General features: G+C 36.0%; 1 long non-coding RNA gene across 1 annotated transcript; it reads right to left on the bottom strand.

Moving 5' to 3' along the window:
* Window positions 1–10,793: 10,793 nt before the first annotated feature.
* LOC105237493 lies at window positions 10,794–16,965 on the bottom strand. The gene is made up of 3 exons (XR_004627759.1): window positions 16,819–16,965; window positions 13,456–13,614; window positions 10,794–10,852 (listed from the first exon to the last, which is right to left on the bottom strand). It is a non-coding gene; the product is annotated as an uncharacterized LOC105237493 (long non-coding RNA).
* Window positions 16,966–16,971: the final 6 nt, after the last annotated feature.

Here is a 16,971-nt window from a genome sequence, read left to right as displayed (position 1 = left end):
TTTCATAAGACCCTAGGTGCTGGCTTTCACTACCTGTGCTTGCTTTGCCTCTGCTCACCATCCCTGAGCCGGTGGAGTCGACACACCATTGCTTGATCTTGTCAGGTAATGTGAAACAGAGTGAGGCAATCAGCTATTCAATTCAGTCACAGGTGTGAGTGTAGAAACTACCCCAAATGTAATCAGAAGTCACAAGACAGTAAAGGCAACTACGGGTTCTGAAAAGAGACCTGATTAGGTCTATACCAGAAACTAGGCAGTCAGGGGATATGGTCATCACTTCTGTGGTGTCTGTTGTTCTTACGGTTTGTGCTACCATTGCCTAATTCAAGAGAATCTCACTTGGTAGGACCAACAGGAGACAGGCAGGCTATTCTTCTGTGGAACCTGCTGGGTCCAGTCTCTGGCCTAAGGTAATTTCCAACTGCTTCTTTTCTTCCCTCATGTAGGTCCATGGAACTCATGGTGATTATGACTCATGGTAGCTACACAAGAATTTTATGGAACATAAATTCACCACATGACTTTAAAGTTGTAAGACTTGAATTCCATAACTTGCATTCCTTTTCTCTCTAATACTATGACTACTGCATCTATCCCTAGAGATTCCTGTTTCTTCTCATCTCCAAGATTGGCTGTGAGTGGATCATGTACTCCCTAGTACTTTCTTGTTAACTGTATGGACATGCACACCATTTCTGCTTCAGAAGTTTAGACCTAAGTACTATAGGAACGCTGACACCAGAAAAGAATGTAATAAGCATGGAGGAAGTTGTAAAAACTAATAAAAGTCTTCCAGTCATAGTCCCTAGTCTGAGGTTGTGGGATAACACCCTTTGATTTTCGTTTCTTGTTCTTGGAGTGAAGTTCATAAGAAATAATAAGGAAAAATGTTGATTGGGTCCTTATTTGGGGGTAATGTGTATTTTTCAGGAACTTTCAACTGCATGTTACCAAATTCGGTGGGCATTTTCACAGGAATAGGTATTTAAATAATTACTACCTCCCTTAAACATACTGAGATACTTACATCCCTATCCAGAATTCTTTGAATGTTAAAGAGTTATTAAATTAATTTATTCAAAAAGAAGAATCTGACTTCAAAGTTTATTTCTATCATTTGACTCATTATAGTAACTGAGAATTTTATTGAATATATATGTGATTCTGAAACAAATGTACAAGGCTCTGTGGCTTGGTTTCTAATTTCATTACCATATTCTACTCAGCAATGTTGCTTGGACTCAATGCTAGCCTAGGATTTTTTCTTTAGTCTGTAGACCCAGAACTTCATCTAACAGAGTTTAGGCTTATGTTCCATAAAGTCACTAGAAAACTTTATTCATTTATTATGCAAAGTATTTACACCAAGAAAATTTTTTTTCTCCAGATATTGACCTCAGAAATGAACCAAGGACAGACATAGGCTTAATGTATGGAGGCAGGGAATAAAGCAAAAAAAATGTTTTCAAGTTCAAACAGCTTGATGAAACTTCCCCTTACAATTATGGCACCACAGACTTATGTCTGCCCAGGAGCCTAAATATTCCTGTCACTGGTCTGGGAGCCCTTAGTCTAGAGACACACCAAAGCATTCTAACTTTAAAATTCTCATTTTTTTCTGAATGCCACATGCACCCACACCTTTCTAATACTATCTCTTCATCTCCACTGAAACCCTCTTACAGCATTTGGACAATGTGTTTTACATTCCATTTAGCCGACTTCCTATGGAAAGGAAGTATCTATGTACATTAATTGCTGTCAGTCCCACAGTAGGACTTGCCTTTTTTCTCTCCTTTCCAAAATTTTTTTTCCCTAGCATTTATCTTATTTCGGTCTCCTTTGTATATCCAATTACTACAATTGCATATAGCAATAACTTACCACATTTCAAATTCATAGTTATATCAGTTGAATAGGTACCATAAGCACAAATAAGAGCGAGATGGTATTATAAAATCACAGAGGAGAATCATATAAAATAAACACTCCTTTGTTTCTCATCCTATATGTCTGAATGGGAGAATTAATATAGGTTGACATAATGACAGGGATGTTGGTACTTTAATACATAACAGTAAATGAAGGAGTGCAATTGAACAAGCCTGTCTTGTGGTCAGTTATTACTGACTTGAAGTTTTAATTCAGGGGACATTTGTTTTGTTCTAAATACAGTGTTTACAAAGCTTTGAGAGAATAGCAGGGAAGCACCCAGAGAGGGAATATAGTATTGAAATGAATATTCATAAACATACTATAATCAATACAGCCTCTGAAGTATTTTTACCTAAATTTTAAAAGGATCCTCTGATCAACAAATGGTGATGGTATAACTGGATATCCATATGAAAAAGAATGAAGTTGGACCCTTATTTCACACCATGTACGAAAATTAACTGAAAATGGATCACTGACCTAAATCTTTCATGACTTTGGAATTAAGCAATGGTTTCTAGATGTGACATAAAAGCACAAGTGATAAAAAAACAGATAAATTGGATTTCATCAAGATTAAAAACTTAATGGTAACTATGTGAGGAGATATGTTATTCTGTTTTATTATAGTAATCACTTCACAGTGTATACCATCATGTTGTACACTTAAATATCTACAGTTTCTATTTTAAAAATATATAAATGATAAGATTAAAAACTTTTTGCTTCAATGGACACCATCAAGAAAGCGAAAAGACAACCCACAGAATGGGAGAAATTGCAAATCATATGTATCTAATAAGGAACTTGTGCCCAGAATACATAAAAAATTCTTATACCACAACTATAAAAAGACAACCCAATTTAAAAATGGGCTAAGGATTTGAATAGACATTTCTCCACAGAAGATATACAAATGTCCAATAAGCACTTGAAAAAATGAACATTATTAGTCATTAGAGAAATGCAAATCAAAGCCATAATGAGACCCTACTTCACACCCACCAGGAGAGCTATAATCAAAATGATAATGACAAGAGTTGACAAGGTTATGGACAAACTGGAGTCCTCATACATTGCCAATGGTAATGTAAAATGGTACAATGCTTTGGAAACAGTTTGATAGTTCTTCAAAAAGTTAAATATAAAGTTACCATATGAATCAGCAATTCTATTCCTACTCGAGCCACTCCTAGTTATAGCCCATGAAAAAATGAAAACAAATCCACACAAATTCATAATAACCAAAAAGTGGAAATAACCCAATGTGCATCAACTGATGAAGGGACAAACAAAATCTGTGCACCACAAAAAATGGTACAATTTTATACTATTTGACCATAAAATGAAGTTATCAATACATGTTATAACATGAACAAACACTGAAAACATTATGGTAAGGGAAAGAAGGCAGACACAAAAGATCACATATTACATGACTTCATTTGCATGAAATGTCCAGAATAGGCAAATCCATAGAGAAAGAAGGTAGATTAGTGGTTGCCAGGGCCTGGGGCAGAGGGAAATGGAATGACTGCTAACAGGTATTGGGTTTCTTTTTGGAATGATGTAAATATTTTGGAATTAGACAGCAACAGTAGTTGCAAAAACTGTGAACATACTAAAACCCTAGAGTTGTACTCTTCAAAATAGAAAATTTTCTGGTATGTGAGGTAGGTATATGAAATATCCACGGTTTAAGGTAAAGAAATTATGGTTCAAAAAGGCTGAGGACTTTATTAACATTGGAGGCTGGTGGTATAAGTGCATTGAATTAGGCTAATGGTTCTCAAAATGTGGTTTGGAAATCAGCAGTATCGACGTCACCTGGAAACTCGTTAGGTATGCACATTCTCAGGTTACACTCCAGATCAAATGAGTCAGAACGTCTGGATGGGGAGCTCAGCAATCTGCGCTTTAACAAGCTCTGTAGGTGAATTTGATGAACACTCAGGTGTGAGAGTCACTGGGTTAGTTACTCCTTTAAAGCTTTACTGCTCTCCTGGTCACTAGATGCTTAGCCCATGGCAAGTTTCTTGACCTTTGGTGCCTCAAATTATTCATCCAGAGGAATCATTCCTCACAGGGTTATTATAGGGATTAAATGTTTAAATACAAGTAATTTGCTTGGAAGAGAGTTTGCCACTCACTAAGCTGAGTACTCATAAGAATAGGTTATTATAATGCAATAGTACTGAGCTGATACAGGAAACAAATATAGATCCCCGGTCTTGGGGAAATTGAGTCACAGATGTAAGTTTAAATTTTCTAGTAGCCATATATAAAAAGTAGAAAGAAATAAGATAAAGTAATAACATATTTATTTAAACCAATGTGTTAAAAAATATCATTTCAACATGTAATCAACATAAAAAATATTTAGATATTTTGCATTCTCTTTCAAACGGAGTCACCAAAATCCAGTATATTTTATACTTAGAGCACATCTCGATTTGGACTAGCCACATTTCAATTGCCCAGTAGTCACCCATGGCTGATGGCTGGTGTATTGGACAACAAAGCTCTTACTCAAATGCTATGCTCTTTCCCTCACCTAAAGTTCCTAAGACTTCAGCATGTTGTCTGTGTCTGAGGGGAATGATCAGATGGGGACAAGTCATGAAGCATTCTTTCCTGACATATCCCATCTTAAAAGGTGATGCTGGGGGGGCGCCTGGGTGGCACCGCGGTTGGGCGTCTGCCTTCGGCTCAGGGCGTGATCCCTGCGTTGTGGGATCGAGCCTCACATCAGGCTCTTCTGCTGTGAGCCTGCTTCTTCCTCTCCCACTCCCCCTGCTTGTGTTCCCTCTCTCGCTGGCTGTCTCTATCTCTGTTGAATAAATAAAATCTTTAAAAAAAAAAAAAAGGGGATGCTGGGTTGCAGATGAGCCTCCAACCTATGTCCTCAACTGCATATTGTTACACAAGGATGATCTGGTGAACTGCCTGATGAGAATCTTAAGGGAGAAACATAGTAGACTGCAGGCTTCCCTGTATTGTTCACTCTCGTACCCATAGTCTAGAAAACTTGCCAGGCACACGGCAGGCACTCAGCATAATTTTTTCAATTAATGAATGAACACGGAGGGTGCTTTTCTAGCTAAACTTTTAATTTTATTACTTTTTTTCCAAATATCTGAAAACATCTAATAATTCCTTTCATAATGTCTTCTCATAAGCAGATGGATTTTTGTTCTCTAAATTGATTTTTTTATGCTTCTCCTTATATTTAAATATTCATCAAGCCCCTAATAAAGATCAGGTTTCAAGAACATGAGCCCATAATAGTACTGCTGATATTAGGAGTTTATTTGCTGTTACAGAAGACATATTTCATATATGTGCAAACAACATACAAAGATCACAAATACAATTTTATTTGGATTTTTTATTGCTGATCTAAGAATAAATGGAAGCAAATATCCAGAGTTTCAGTATTAATTAGTTTCCCTCATTCTCAGGAGCAGTAACTATAGGGCATATTTTTACATTAAGGGGTCATATCCCTGGATAATGCTGCATTAGTAAAGCTTACAGACTGAAGTAACCTGCAGAAATACTGTTGACATGTGGGTGGAGTGGTTTCTCAGGAACGTTGCTACCTGGCATGAATTAGTTTCTCACTGAGTTCCTAGGATCCTAGAAGCAAGATGTTGTGGGTAGTTAACTCAGAGTAAAAGACAAGGTCCTAATAACAACCTAGAAGTCTTCCTTGACTCACTCTATACTTTTCCTTATGCTCATTCCCCTCCAGCCACACTAGCCTTCTTCCTGTTCCTCAGACATACCAGGTTTGTCCCAACCTTCCGCTATGCTGAATGTTCTTCCACCCACAAATTCACCTGGCTACCTCCTTTCACTTCCAGTCTTGCTCAGATGTCTCTCCTCCCTGAGTTCTACCCTGGTTGCACTATTAAATACAGTCACCTCCCCAGATTCCACCCCCTGCCCCTCATCTTCTTAAGCTTGCTTTTTACCCCACTTAGCACTTACCACCCCTTAACTTATGATATACCATCCTGTGTTGTTTATTGTTCCTCATACTAGAATGTAAGTATCACAAAGAACAGAGATCTTGCCTATTTTGTTCACTAATGCACCCCATCCTAGAATACTGGCTGGTGTACAGCAGACACTCCATAAATCCTTGTTGTATGAACAGTTCACTCATAGACCAGATTCTTTAACAGATTCTTTCTCTTTTCACTTTTTAAGCCTGCTCTAGTATTAAGATTATCTGGGAGGTTTTGCAAGCCTGACTGAGAAGTTGAACTCTCCCCCCTTTTTGTTGGGCTTGCTCACTGAAGGGTCCTGTCTCTGGAATTCATTTCTCTGGGCAGGTTGCCAGAGCCTGAATTTGTCGTCTTTGGTGTATGATGCAAGATTTAGGGTTTTTGTTTTTCTTTTTGGAGGGGCGTGTTTCAATTTTGGCTAACTTTATTGTTTTGTCTGGGGTTTTATTCTTGTGTTGAGTTTTGTTTGTCTGGGTTGACCAAGCAATTTAGCAACTATTCTTCACAGAGCTATGGAATACTAGAAAATAGAGCTGGAAAAGACCTCATGGTTGATCCAGTCCATCCCCCTTGCCATTGAAGTCTTGCTCCCCATAATACAATGTCCACAGCTTTGTTCAATGAGGTTTTAAATGTCCTCAGAGATTCCTTTAGGCGCCCACTCAACTAACCTAATACTCTCAACAATTAACAAAAATTCCCAGTGTATGTCTAAACTCTCCCTTTCATATTTTCATTTTATTTCTATTTGTAGTCCAAGGCAACAAGTCTTTTCTCTTATGGGATTTTACATCTTTCAAAGACGTGTGGATTTATATTTCTGCTCTTAACAGTTCTTTAGCCAAACTATACATTTGTTCCTACCTTTCTTCATTCTCTTCAATTTTGGTTTTGCTTAGTGAATTCTTTCAAACTCCTTGATTTTTAGTATGTGTAGTTTCACTAGTCATCCACTGAATGACTGTAAAACAATGCTTTTCCTTCTGAAACCTTAAGTAAGACAAAGCACTGCCACCTACCATATGAAACTGCAAATATATCCAATTTGTTGCCATAATCAAGCTAGGCTGTTTTTATTTTAGTCATCAGAATATTAAACAAATCCTGTGCAATGCTCTTCCCTTGACTTTAAAATTTTGAGGGTAATTTTGTAATATCAGACATCTCACTTAAGCCCTTTTCTTTTGCTTTTATATCTGCAAAAGGAGAGAATACTGGCTTCAGCCTCCTTTGCTATAATCTTATGAAAATAAAGATGTTATTATAGGGCTAGAAAGAGATCTTTCAGAGATAAGACCTTTCACTTCCTAGTTTTCAGACAGAATCACATAGGATAAATTATTTTCAATACTATGAAGTTCAAATGGCACTCTTTTTTTCCTGGTTTATAGTAATTTATGTTAAATCAGTACAACTCAAACTAATTGTAGCAAAGGGCAAATTTCACAAATTCCCAAATGCCATGGACTGATTTTTGTAAAATACAAAATTACAGGGTTGGATGAAGTGGCAATGTCAAACTGCTCTAAGAGTCACTTTTTGTATTTATCTTTTCTTAGATGGGCACCAGTCCATGGACCGTACTTTGAGTAGCCCTAACAATCATTTTCCTCACTTTCAGATTCAGATACTTTATGTTTCTCTTCTAAAGGTTAACATAATACTTGCTTTTACTTTTCAGCTTGTTTAATGCTACGCTTGAAAATCAACTTTTAGAAAATAGAAGAGCCAATCAATCATTTCCTGAAAACATTGGTTACATGTTTCCCATTTATTTATCTTCACTTTTTTCAAAGTGTAATAATCCCTAATTTATTTCATAAAATCAAATCTGAATGAAAAATTTTTACAAAAGAAAAAAAAAAACAACCATCTCTTGGCATTTATACCAAGTCAGTACCTTGCAGGATAGTCTCTTGGTCACACAATTGCAGCAGCCTCACTTCTTAAACTGTCTCTAGTCTCTAGCAATTCTGACCAAGGCTAGGGCAACACTGTTAACAGCAGAAATCCATCAATCCAAGAACGTAAAAAATGCTCTCACTTATTCCACCCTGCATGGCACTCTGCCATCAACCTGCACTTTCTGAATTTAAGACACAGATTATATGTCAGCAATAACTGGAGTAGCTATTACATAAGCTGGTTATGGGATGCCATGTGCTTTCAAACGGCATCTTTTATAGTTTGGGCATTACGAAAATTTAGTTTTAGCACTCTTTTCTGAAATAAGCTTCTCTTATTTTTAGTGGGTTTTAATTACTTTGAGAGGGAATTAAATAAAAATATATTGAAATATCATTTCTCCAGGGAATTAAAAAAATAAGGTTTATGGGAAAACATGAAATGTGAGGAAATATTAAATATAGTAAACTGCACAAATGTAATACATAAGTTACACATTGGGCTTTTTATGATCTAAAAATCTATTCCAAGAAAAAGAAAAAATGAAATTCAAAGACTTATGAGCTTGTTTCAAAAAATACTAAAAATAAGTTCCAGCTGGTGTGAGAACATGGTAAAGGTATAACATGGTACCAGGGTAAATAATAGCACAGGATGGGTGAGGCAGGCAGAGGGAAACTTTAAATGCAGAACATTTTATACTGCTTTTTAAAGGGATTTTTACAAAAGTAAGAAAACATATATACACACATCAATAGAGAAAATGTATTGAAACAATATATCAGATGATGTTTTCTTTACACAATTTTCCAAGAGTAAGCACATGGCCAACACAGATTAATCACTAATGAATTTAATAAAGTGAACAGAGTATTAGCTCCTAAAGCTAGTTATTTTATTTTCTAATGTTTCAATGTGCCAGATGTTTCATAAAAATAGTTTTTACTATTTAAAATGATTTATGAAGCTAGAATGCCCGACTTTTATTTCTGTGTTAAAATTTAAGAGTTAAAAACCGTTAACAAACAGAATTTGCAGTTCAGTTAGCAGTCACTGAATGTAAAAAGAGTTCTTAAAATGTTCCTCTTCAGAGCCATTCTCGTTCCCATAGAAACCAATGTGAGATCCAGGGAAACAAGGTAAGTTCTAAAATAATCACCATTATAAATACCCATTATATAAATGTAAATACGGGCAATTGAAATGATTTAGATGATTTTGAAATTGCATATCATTTCCCAAACCATAATGATTCCTTCAGAGTAGTTCTTGTCTGTCATATAAATACAGCATTTACAAAATTTTTAAAATTCTTATGATTTACTTGTGAGACCATAATCGCCTTTTCAAACAAGTCTTGGGCATGCAAATATCGATTTCTGAACATGTATTTTGGTGCAAGATGGGTATTTTGGCTGGGCTTTTCCTTTGTGGTAGATTAAATACTTACCATCATTAGTATTTTGATTTCACATAACCATTTCTCTATTCATTATTAATTATTCTACAATGAGATCTAGATATTTGGGAGAATTATTTTACAATTATAATTTTCATTTTTATTTATGCAAACATTTTGTCATATTAAAAGAGCCAAGAACTCTTCTTTTATTGGGACTGTAATTCTTCTGAAAGTCCAGAACCAATCACTGAGTATAGGGCACTCATAACATTAATGAAGATGTGAGTGTGCACTGTTCACAGATATCTATGCCTCTAAGAGATAAGCCTCCTAATATTTAAGAAGCAAGAACATTTCAGGGGTAAAGTTCCAATAGCAAGAAACAAGCATTTTAATTTAGTATGGCTGTTGAAGGAGTTCTGGACATGCCACCCCAAAACATGTCACTTTGGAGTGATTATTTTGAGGCGAAGGAACCTGAAAAACAACAGATACAGGGGAAGGCTTTCTCTGAACTTCCCTCATCTGCCTGAAGACAGAGCCTTCAAAAGGAATTCAATTGTCATAAATCCCCTTCCTGGGATTGACTCCTACCACTGGGAGGAAACTAGAAGTCAACTCAACACCCAGACAAACTTTGTCACAAATTATCATATCTCCTAGCTATTCTTTAACAGCCCATTCATCTTTCCTAAAAATAATTTACTCTCCCCTAAGTTGCCTATATCCCCTGCTTCCTCTGTGAAAGATGGCATATAAGCTCTCAAATCTCACCACTTTTTTGGGTATTCATTTTTTTTTTCCTGTGATGCCCTGGTGTACATAATAATAAAAATTAATAAGTTTGTTTACCTTTGCTCCTGTTAATCTGCCTGTTGTCAATTTATTTTGTAGACCCAGTTATTGAACCTAGGAGAACAAAGGGAAAATCTTCTCTCCCCTAAACTGTTAAAGGAGCCACAAGTTATAGTCGTGCAGTATTGTTAGCTGGATCAATGATCAGAAAGTCAGGTATTTTCCATTTCATCTAAACCCTTGCTTCTTAAAATGTAGTCTCCAGACCAGCAAAATGAAAGCTTGTTAAAAATGTAGAATTTCAGGCCCTAGGTAGACCAGCTGATTCAGAAGCTGCATTTTAACAAGATCACCAAGGGTGAATTCATATTAAAGTTTAGAAACGCAGCCAGTCTCAAATATTTGCTCCAAACAAATTTTAGCTTTATTCCAGGTAGACTGATGGAAGCTAAAAAACCTACTAGCATGTAAACTCTAAGAGGGGAGGAACTATGTCTGCATGTTGGCATCCACACATCATGTAGTTTAGAGGAAAATCCATAAACAATCTTAAATAATTTTAAGAGAATGAAAAATATCCCTTTATTTCAAAAATGACATATTTCAAGTTTTATATTTTTAAAAGAAAATGTTCTTGGGGCGCCTGGGTGGCACAGCGGTTGCGCATCTGCCTTCAGCTCAGGGCGTGGTCCCGGCGTTGTGGGATCGAGCCCCACATCAGGCTCCTCCGCTAGGAGCCTGCTTCTTCCTCTCCCACTCCCCCTGCTTGTGTTCCCTCTCTCGCTGTCTGTCTCTATCTCTGTCAAATAAATAAATAAAATCTTTAAAAAAAAAAAAAAGAAAATGTTCTTATATTTTGTTTTTGCCCACTCCCCCAAACCAAACCATTAAACATACATCACATACAAAAATCAACTCAAAGTAGATGAAAGATTTAAATGTAAAACCTGAAGTTGTAAAACTCCTGAAAGAAAACATAGGCAAGAGCTTTATGACATTGGTCTAGGCAGTAATTTCTTGGATATGACACCAAAAGCTGTAAAAGCAAAAATAGACAAGTGGGACTACATCAAACTAAAAAATTCTGCACAGCAAAATCAATAATCCACAGAGGCAACTTACAGAATGGGAGAAAAATATGTGAAAACTATATGTAACTAATAAGGGGTTAATCTCCAAAATATATATGGAACTCGTTACAATTCAATAGCAAAAACCCAAATAACCCAATTAAAAAATGGGCAAAGGGGGGGGTACCTGGGGGTAGTTCAGTCAATTAAGCCTCTGACTCTTGATTTTGGCTCAGGTCATGATCTGAGGGTCATGAGTTGAGTCCCACACTGAGCTCTGCACTGGGTGTTGGCCTGCTTAAGACTCTCTCTCTGCCTCTGCCCCTCCCTCCACATGCACGCTCTCTCTCTCTCTCAANCCCCCAAAAAAAAAAAAAAAAAAAAAAGGCAAAGGACTTTAATAGACATTTCTCTAAAAAAACATACAAATGACCAGTAGGTATGTGAAAAGATACCCAACATCATGAATCATCAAGGAAATGCAAATAAAAACCAAAATAAGATATCACCACCTCACATCTATTTGTCAGGATGGCAATAATAATATTGATAATGGTAATAATAATAAGGTAACATGTATTGACAAGGATGTGGAGAAACTATAACCCTTATGTACTGTTTTGAAGAATGTAAAATGATGCAGCCACTATAGAAAACAGTATGAAGATTTTCCCCAAAATTTCAAATATAACTATATATGATCCAGCAATTCCACTTCTGGGAATTTATTCAAAAGAACTGAAATCAAGATCTCAGGAAAATATCTGCACTCCCATGTTTTTTGCAGCATTGTTCACAATAGCCAAGATACAGAAACAATCTAAATTCCCACTGACAGATAAGGGGATGGAATATTATTCAGTCTTAAAAAAGAAGGAAATTCTGCCATATTCAACAACATGGATGAACCTGGAGGACATTATGGTAAATAAAATAAGCCAGTCACAGAAGGACAAATATTGCATGATTCCACTTACATAAGGTATTTATAATAGTCAAACTCATAAAAACAAAGAATAAAATGGTGATTGCCAGGGGTTGGAAGAAGAGGGAAATGGGGAATTGCTATTCAATAGGTATAAAGTTTCAGTTATACAAAATGAGTAAGTTCTAGAGATCTGCTGTACAGCATCATGCCTATAGTTAATAATACTGCATTGTGCATTCAAAAATGTAAGAGGGTAGATATATTAAGTGCTCTTACCACAATAAATTTAAAAAAAAGAAAGAAAGATCACAGCAGGGTTTAGAGCTAGCTGCAGGTATTCAGAGTTTGCCCAGTTTTCTTAAAGACCTTCAAGATCTGTTTTAGGGGAAAGTGAATAAATTTTAAAGGCCCAGAAAGAATGAAAATGTGAACATGGAGCTATGGATTTATACAAAATAAAAGATGTTCTATAAAAGACATCCCAAAGTCTACTTTCTAAATTTCATCCTTTCTACATTTCGCTGCCTTATAACCATTGCTGCAAATTGCATATGGTTTAGTTTGCCCCACCCTTTCAAATTTCCATTTTCTTCTAACAGAGTTACATCTGCATTTATCACAAATATATGTGAAATTTTGATGACAGTGTTGGTTAACTGCCTAAATGTTGTGACTTGGTGGGGAGAGGAGGGTCCTGAAGGTCTGCTTTACAGATTTAATTTCATCTAGGACCTGTTCTTTGGAGACTCAGAGAGAAGCTCCAGCAAATAGTTGTGTTCTGGAGGTTAGAAAGGGAAGATAAAAAGATAGATAGGGCACAGCCACAGTTCAGTACTTCTTGATGACAAGCATGGATGCTGTTGGAATTAATTTTTTTTTTCCTAAACTTGAGGAGTTTTATGACTTCCTAGAAGGTAGAAATCAACATTATCATTCTCCTTTCTTTTTTTTTTTTTTTTAAAGATTTTATTTATTTATTCGACAGAGATAGAGACAGCCAGCGAGAGAGGGAACACAAGCAGGGGGAGTGGGAGAGGAAGAAGCAGGCTCATAGCAGAGGAGCCTGATGTGGGGCTCGATCCCATAACGCCGGGATCACGCCCTGAGCCGAAGGCAGAAGCTTAACCGCTGTGCCACCCAGGCGCCCCTATCATTCTCCTTTCTACTTCAAACTATTACTATTTATGGCCTGTTCACCATATGCCAGGCAACCTTCTGAGTGTGTTTTATAATAGTTATTTAATCTTTCTAACAACCTTATGGAGAAGGTAACCGATTACTCCCATTTCAAAGATGAGTAAACTGAGGCCCAAGAGGGAAAGTAATTTTCTAGGGCCCCACAGGTGGTAAGTAGCAGAGACTGAGTTAAATAGAGTGATTCCAGCACCAAAGCTTTTTACATACCCTGCAAGGACATCCTAGAGACTTGATGCGTAGACCTGTCTTCTCAGTTCTTCATGGCTGGCTAATTAACTGTAGCTTCCTGAGGTCAAAATGAAGGTGACTTTGAAATCAGTCCTTCCTCCAGATATCAGGCATTTAGCAGTCCCTCACCATTTCTTCCTGGATAGAGATAGGCATAGAAAGGTCAATCTTGTAGAATCCATTCTGCCTAGTTACTGAATGGTCGGTCACTCTATAGCAAACTTAAGAATTCAGGTATTTGTGGTAGAACTAAAACTATATAGATCCCACATGGGACTTCAGGGAAAAAAAGATTTGCTAGAGACAAATTGAATCATCTACTATAAAATCTGCTGCTAGCTTGATTTCTTGTGAAGTTAAATATAATCAACCAATTACAGGTATGATATGTTGGTAAAGGCATAGTTTTGACTGCAGTGCTTCTCTCTAAAGTTGTAGAGGGTTTCCTAGTCATACACAGCTAAGTCAATCTTAAGATTCCATTTTCTTCTTCATTCTACCTCTTTGACCTCTGTACTTCCATCTTGATTTGTATGTTTCTCCCATTTTCCTACATGTGTACATGTTCAGCAGTATTAGAAAGAAATGATTTCAGGGGTTTTGTGTCAACTGTCTGCCTCTCTACACACTGATATTTTTTTTTTTCTTATCCTTTACAAAGCCCTTAGGATACAATAGCTCCACCACTTCTTAGCACTGTGACTTTGGCCATGTTACAACCTCTCTGTGCCTCAGTTCCCTCAAGTATTAAATAGATTTAAATTGTACTCACTTAATACAAAAAAGGACTTGGCACAGTGCCTGATACAAAGTAAACACTAAATACATGTTAGCTATTATTATTATTACTATTGTTATTATTAACTTATGGAGGAACTCACTTCTTCCCAAATTTCACCAAGATATCATCTAGGAAACAAAATCCACATTTAAAGACTTTTAGGGTTAGTATGGAGGATCTGAGCTATTTTAAAATTTAAGATCCTTATTTAGTAAGAGCTAACATGTATTGATCACTTATTACATGCCAGGTATTGGGTTGTGCCATATATGTGTGTGTATGTGTATATATATATATGTGCACACACACACATATATGAGCATATATAGTCACTTAATCTTTGTTATAACTCTACAAATCACTAAAATTACTCCAGAGAAATTAAGCAATTTGCCTAAACCTCCTATTTGGTAGGAATTGAGCCTAGGTTTATATCCTGGTCCATCGAATATGTATTCTTACATGCTTAAGTTAGCAAAGCAATAATGCCTCTTATACTTTAATAGCTATCATTTTCCAGAGTTTTTCCATGTACGATGGCCATTTAAATGAGATGTTGCTCATTGTGGCGTGTGCCATGATGATTAAAATATGTTATTTCAGGGACGCTTGGGTGACTCAATCGGTTAAGTGTCAGACTCTTGATATCATCCCAGGTCTTGATGTCAGGGTTGTGAGTTTAAGCCCTGAGTTGGGCTCCACGCTCAGTATGGAGCCTACCTAAAAAAAAAAAAAAAAAAAAAAAAAAAAAAAATTTTTTTTTTCAGTGGTTCCAGCATTCTGGACTTAATGGATCAGTAAAATTTTCAATTTAAAAAATTGGAGACGTAACATAAAATGTTGTTTTTTAATTATTCCTTTAGATATATTCAGTTTTATGGGGGAAATCATTATGTCGCCATTGATTTTTTTTTTTTTGCTAAGATTGATATAAACATCAATTACATATCAGATAAATTAAATAATGCACTTAGAATTTGGGATTCCTGACTCCTTGGCCAAATTTTTTATAGCATTTTTTAAAATTCAGATACACTTCACATAACATAAAATTTATCATTTTGAAGTGTACATTTCAGTAGTTTTTAGTACATTCACTGCTTCGCAACCATCATCATTACCTAGTTCCAGAATATTTTTATCATCCCACAAACCCCATACCTATTAGCAGTTAGTCCCAATTCCCCCCTTTCTCATCTCCTGGCAGCCATTAATTTTTCTGTCTCTATGGATACATCCTTAGGCAAATCTTTTATCTCTGTACAAAATGGCTTGTCTCAGATCTGTGATTTGTTTTTTATTCCTTGCTGCCTAAATCAAACTGCCTGCCCAAAGCTTTACCTTGGTATGTCATTCCCAGTGGCATATGTAATATACATGATAGATGGCATGAAAGTACAAAATTCTAAGAGGTCCCATCAAGGTTAGCAAATACTGCCATACGTATGGATTTTAATATGAAGAAATATACTACATACTTAATACATTTCCACTGTCCACATTTACTTACAATTTTAGTTGACTTCTAATTTTAATTCCAATTTTAGATTTTCCTCATCTTTTCTTTCTCTTCTTTTGGTATTTATTCATATAACATGTCAAATTACATACACATAGAACTTAATTTGAAGGCTGCTAATGTTTTGAGTAACCACTACAAATCAAAATAGTATTATAAGGGCCATCTTATTTTTTTTTAATTTTCATCTAATTGAGGTTGCCAAATTCTGGTCCAAATTTGTGCTATATTTAGTTGCTCTATTCTCTGTACACTCTGTTCGTTTCTCAGATAATTTCCTTTTAAAATAGAAATTTAAATGTATTACTATGTTCCACTGTGATTTATCTGTTTATATGTCTCGGAGTGGAATCTGAACTGGAAGGGAAGGACTTTGTCTATACATGTTTGATATCCAGTACAGTGTCTGGGGCATGGTATGTACTAACGTTAACTACTGTTGTTGAATGAAGGAATAGGATTTAAATATATAAAAAAGCATATGTATCAAAATTTATAACACCGAATTATGTTATATTACATAATATCCATCTATAATATTACATACACATGTAAGTTTTGTAAGTTCACAATTACATTAAAATATTTAATATTTGGAAAATTCAAAACGATATATTTGAACACCATAAAACGTTAAATATATCGAGTTTTACATAGTATTATTTTATAATAACCTATAAACTAGTTATTACACACACAGAAACACACTATTTAACAGGGTATTCACCACAACGTAATTACAAGATGGAGGAACAACGAACGGAAGAGTTTGGAGATTCAAGTCAGGTAAACAAACCTGCATTTGGATTGTCTAGCACTATTTGGCTGACTTTGGCTATTTCTCTCTGAACCTGAATTTTCTGTGACGTGGAAATATTTAATACCATGCTTAGGGTATTGGTTTAAGGATGGGGCTATCTATATTAAGGGCCCCGCACTTAGCAGGCCCTTCAGGAATCTTAGAGGGCACTTTATCCCTCAGACTAAGTAAAGGTGTTTAATTTTTCTACATTATGAGTCTTTTCCAGTGAGGGAAACCTACCCGGATGCCAAATTTGTCAATTCAGAAAGTCCAGATAAAACAATAAACGCACAAAATGATCCATCTCTAACTCTGACGGATCGCTAAACCCGCAGGAAGCGCTGGGGTGGACCTCCAGTATCCCAGCATTCCTCGCGCTGCTCCCGTTCCTCT

The sequence above is a fragment of the Ailuropoda melanoleuca genome, chromosome 1 (genome assembly GCF_002007445.2).
Source record: "Ailuropoda melanoleuca isolate Jingjing chromosome 1, ASM200744v2, whole genome shotgun sequence".
NCBI classification, from domain to species: Eukaryota; Metazoa; Chordata; class Mammalia; order Carnivora; family Ursidae; genus Ailuropoda; species Ailuropoda melanoleuca.
The sequence above is the reverse complement of the archived record's forward strand: the minus strand, read 5'-3'. Positions and strand labels throughout refer to the sequence as shown.